This window comes from Arachis ipaensis, chromosome B1, assembly GCF_059453495.1.
Source record: "Arachis ipaensis isolate K30076 ecotype BB chromosome B1, ASM5945349v1, whole genome shotgun sequence".
In the NCBI taxonomy this organism is placed as follows: Eukaryota; Viridiplantae; Streptophyta; class Magnoliopsida; order Fabales; family Fabaceae; genus Arachis; species Arachis ipaensis.
The window spans coordinates 13012781-13018725 of record NC_142436.1 but is presented as its reverse complement, the minus strand read 5'-3'; positions in this window follow the sequence as shown (position 1 = coordinate 13018725).

Here is a 5945-nt window from a genome sequence, read left to right as displayed (position 1 = left end):
TGGCTTATCCAAGCGTGATTTCTCTGCTCTGCAAGGACGCTGGAGTAAGGATGGGAATAACTGAATATATCCTAATTGAAAAGCCAATCACCAAAGCATCAATGGAAAAACAACAAGCACAGGAGGATCCCATCAAGAAGAGAGCACAGGAATTCCTCCCAGAGATCCCTCAATCTGAATACTGGGAGTATCTTGAAACGTCCGTTACCAAGATACGGGAAGTTATGGAGCAAATAATAAAAGAACAGAAGGAACACAGTCAAATGCTGACCTATATGTTTAAAGAACAAGAGGAGCAGGGGCGTGACTTAAGGGAATTGAAGCGCCAAAAGTCTTCTCTTGTAGGACCAAGCACCCCAAGGATCAGAAGAACCCCCGTTCCCCCAGAATAAAGGTTGTTAATTTCCAATTTCTGCCTTAACTCTGTGACAGTGTCCTTATAGAAATTTACCTTAGGAGTCATATAGTAGTAATTAGTATCTATTTTAATTTTATCTCCAATTAAGCTATAGTTTATTTTTCTCATCATCAGCAAACATGAATAAAGTAGTAGATCTTTTGAATAAGAGGCAATAAAATTTCGAGTTTTAATAAGAGAAATTCTAATTAGTTAAATGTGGTGGCAATGCTTTCTTTCTTCTGAATGAATGCTTGAACAGTGCATATATCTTTTGAATTTGTTGTTTAAGACTGTTAAATATGTGGCTCTTGAAAGAATGATGAACATGAGACATGTTATTGATAATCTGAAAAATCATAAAAATGATTCTTGAAGCAAGAAAAAGCAGCAAAGAACAAAGCTTGCAGGAAAAAAAAAAAGAGAAAGAGAGAAAAAGCAAGCAGAAAAAGCCAATAACCCTTAAAACCAAAAGGCAAGGGCAAATGAAAAGGATCCCAAGGCTTTGAGCATCAGTGGATAGGAGGGCCTAAAGGACCAAAATCCTGGTCTAAGCGGCTAAACCAAGTTGTCCCTAACCATGTGCTTGTGGCGTGAAGGTGTCAAGTGAAAACTTGAGACTGAGCGGTTAAAGTCAAGGTCCAAAGCAAAAAGAAGAGTGTGCTTAAGAACTCTGGACACCTCTAATTGGGGACTTTAGCAAAGCTGAGTCACAATCTGAAAAAGGTTCACCCAGTTATGTGTCTGTGGCATTTATGTATCCGGTGGTAATACTGGAAAACAAAGTGCTTAGGGCCACGGCCAAGACTCATAAAGAAGCTGTGTTCAAGAATCATCACACTGAACTAAGAGAATCAATAACACTATCTGAATTCTAAGTTCCTATAGATGCCAAAACTGTTCAGAAGCAAAAAGCTACTAGTCCCGCTCATCTAATTAGAATCTGAGCTTCAATCAAAAACTCTGAAATATTATTGCCTCTCAACCTATTAGTCTTCTATTTTATTTATCTAGTCGCTTGAGGACAAGCAACAGTTTAAGTTTGGTGTTGTGATGAGCGGATATTTTATACGCTTTTTGGAGTTAATTTCATATAGTTTTGAGTATGTTTTAGTTAATTTTTAGTCTATTTTCATTAGTTTTTAGGAAAAATTCATATTTCTGGACTTTACTATGAGTTGTGTATTTTTCTGTAATTTCAGGTATTTTTCTGGCTGAAATTGAAGGAGCTGAGCAAAAATCTGATTCAGGCTGAAAAAGGACTGCTGATGCTGTTGGATTCTGACCTCCCTGTACTCAAAGTGGATTTTCTAGAGCTGCAGAACTCAAAATGGCATGCTTCCAATTGCGTTGAAAAGTAGACATCCAGGGCTTTCCAGAAATATATAATAGTCCATACTTTACACAAGGATAGACGACGTAAACTGGCGTTCAACGCCAGTTCTCTGCCCAATTCTGGCGTCCAGCGCCAGAAAAGGATCAAAAGCTGGAGTTGAACGCCCAAACTGGCATAAAAACTGGCGTTCAACTCCACAAATGGCCTCTGCACGTGAATTACTTAAGTCTCAGCCCAGCACACACCAAGTGGGCCCCAGAAGTGGATCTCTGCATCATCCATCATAGTTTACTCATTTTTTGTAAACCTAGGCTACTAGTTTAGTATTTAAACAACTTTTAGAGACTCATTTTGTATCTCATGACATTTTTAGATCTAAACTTTGTATTCTCTGACGGCATGAGTCTCTAAACCCCATTGTTGGGGGTGAGGAGCTCTGCTGTGTCTCGATGAATTAATGCAAGTATTTCTCTTTTCCATTCAAACACGCTTGTTCCTATCTAAGATGTTCATTCGCGCTTAACTGTGATGGAGGTGATGATCTGTGACACTCATCACCTTCCTCAAATCATGAACGTGTGCCTGACAACCACCTCCATTCTATATACGATTGAATGAGTATCTCTTAGATTCCTTAATCAGAATCTCCGTGGTATAAGCTAGAACTGATGGCGGCATTCATGAGAATCCGGAAAGTCTAAACCGTGTCTGTGGTATTCCAAGTAGGATTCAAGGATTGAATGACTGTGACGAGCTTCAAACTCCTGAAGGCTGGGCGTTAGTGACAGACGCAAAAGGATAGTAAATCCTATTCCAACCGGATCGAGAACCAACCAGTGATTAGCCGTGCTGTGACAGAGCGCGTGAGCGTAGTTTTCACTGGAAGGATGGAAGGTAGCCATTGACAACGGTGATCCACCAACACACAGCTTGCCATAGGAGGACGTGCGTGCGTGAACAAGAAGACAGAGGAAAGCAGAGATTCAAAAGACAAAGCATCTCCAAAACTCCAACATATTCTCCATTACTGCATAACAAGTAACCTTTAATCCATGCTCTATTGTTTATTTGCAATTCAACTGATAGACATAATTGATTTCCTGACTAAGATTTACAAGATAACCATAGATTGCTTCAAACCAACAATCTCCGTGGGATTCGACCCTTACTCACGTGAGGTATTACTTGGACGACCCAGTGCACCTGCTGGTCAGTGGTACGAGTTGTGAAAAGTGTGATTCATAATTCGTGCACCACAAACACTAGATTGTAAGCAGTTATGTTAATAATGAACTTTGAATTACTTAATGTTACCTATATTGACAACAAGCTTTTGCAGGTACGGTACCTTGAATTTTCTCAGAAAGTTCGACTCTATATGCCTAATGCAAAACATGTGGAAAGCTCTAGGAGGTGACTAAGCTCCGTTACTGCGTGCCACAGCTGCATTTATGGATTCATGTCGGTCCAATATCAGTCCCACACCATCCCGAGTCACAACATGTTGACGCAGGTTAGTAAAAAAAAGTGCCACGCATCAGAAGTCTCTCCCTCCACAATAGCAAATGCAATCAGAACGATATTGTTGTTACCATCCTGGGAAACAACTACTAACAGGCAACCCTTATACTTTTCGTATAAGTGAGTCCTGTCCACCTGGACAACTGGCTTACAATGTCTGAATGCTCTAATGCAGGGGTAATAGCTCCAGAAGACTCAATGCAATACCCGGATATCACTTACCAAGTCATCGCCTTGATATGCAGGCATAGTCTCAAAATGGACGACAGCTGATGGCTCCTTATGACACATGGCTTCGAACCATATGGACAACGCTTCGTACGACACTTCCCAACCTCCAAATATTTTCTCTACTGACTTTTGCTTAGCCAACCAAGCTTTCCGATAACTGACGGTGTAGTTGAACTTCGATTGCACTTTTACAATAACTGATTTTACCTTTAACGAGGAGTCAGCCTCAACCAACGGTTTTATGGCTTCTGCAATTGTATTTGAATCCAGCTTTGAATGATCCTGAAAAATGGTTGCTCTGGTACAAGTGTGACTGCCGTTATACCTCCTTATAATCCAACAGTACTTTCTGCTGATCATGCTAACTCTGATAAGCCAATCACACCATGACCCGTACTGTGTACACTTGGCATAAAATGTCAACGGCTCCGACTCATACACACAGTAGTCTACACTTCTTCGGAGGGTATACTCTTTCATCACCTTAATAACAGCTTCCCTAGAACTGAATTCTATCCCCACGGCGAATTCACCATCTGCGACAATAGGAACTTCTGCCACGACGGCAGGCATACCATAAGTATTTAATACACGATTATTTAATGACCGAAATTAAAAGTAAATCAGTACTCACAATATCAATAATGATATAAATAAACTTTACATTAGGTTATTATCTCAATCTCAATAAAATAAAAACATAAACACATTAATAAATACTGATTAATAAATACAAATTATCTAAAACACTAAAAGTAAATACTAATAAGCTAAATCATAATACTATAATAAATACTTATTAATAAACTCTAATTAACTAAATAACTAAATAAATACAAATTAATTAAATAACTAAAAATAAATACTAATCGCCTAAATAACTTCATAAATACTATAATAAATACTTATTAATAAACCCTAATTAACTAAATAACTAAATAAATACTGGTTACTAAATACTAATTAACTCAAAATATTATTATCTTAAACTTGACTAAATAAACATTTTTACAAATGTTAATTGAGTATATTTTCACAAGTCACTTAACTAAATAAACACTTTTACAAATGCTAATTACGTACCTGCACTCATATAGTCCGGAAACTCCGGAGCATGCATGGCTTCCAAATCCAAAACTTGCATGAAAGATGGCTCCTCAAATGGCACTTCGTTCGCGAGTGCATTTGTCACGTCTGTCACATTCGGAGCCACAGTGCCGTCACCTTGATCTTCATATCCGTTTGGACCAACAATTTCGTAATTGCTTTCAAACTCTTCCTCACTGTCACTATTGTAACCTTCCCGTAAAATATTTCGGTCGGCCTCAGATTGTTCGAATTCAATGTACAACTCGATGAATGAGATTTGAGCACGACTTTCAATATACATTGAAAACATCTCTTGCATGCTCGCTTCGTCCGTTATATATTTGGTCTGAAATTGAACGAATCCACCAAATACTGGTACGGGATATCTGTATAAAATACATGATATTTTTCTTGACATCTCCAAATCTATCTTCTCATAAATCACACTTTTAAGCTCTTCAAATGAAATTGTGAAGGGAATAACAACATCTAACGAATCTTCACAAACAAATTTTACTCCTTCAGATGTCTGCAACAAAATCTGATCAAAATAATATACTTTCAAAAGAACTCTATCATCCATTTCTCTCACTCACTTAAACAGAAACAAAAAACTTCACTATCAATTTTTTTCTAACCCAACCAAATACACACCAGACCATGAGAAAGAAGAAGAGAAGTCGAAGAAGATGAAGAAGATTGGATCTGGTCGGCTGATTACAATTTACACACCTTCGTATATATATACACACACATTAACCTAATTAAAAAAACATATAATAATAACAACGGACCATCCGATTTCATTTAGGAAAAATAAAAAAAATTATTCATGCACAACTCGGACTCAGCGAGTTGTTTATCTTATTCAAAAAAACATATAATAATAAAAACGGACCCTCCGATTTCATTTTAGGGAAAATAAAAAAAAATTATTCATGCACAACTCACAGGTCCGATAAGCTTTATGTGAATTTCATATCTTTCCTCCATGCAAAACGGACCCTCTGATTTGCTTACAAAAATTTAACAACAATGAAATCGGATGGTCCGATTTCTTAACACTAAATCTGAGCAAAAGCTGTCCCACAAATTGGTCTAGCACCTCTATCATCTATAACCACGCACAACACATTCACAGCTTCCATAACCAAAAAAATCAGCCAATAAAGAGAGGGTAGATAATAATTTAATTAAATATATTAAATTATCTAATATTTTTAACTAATAATTTTATATAAAAATAATTATATATGAATTTTTATTTTTTATAAATTATATCTCAAAGCTTGCATTACAAATATTTATCAATAGATATCTCAATTTTTTATATGGCACTCTATCAAATAACACCTATAACCCAATTGAAAA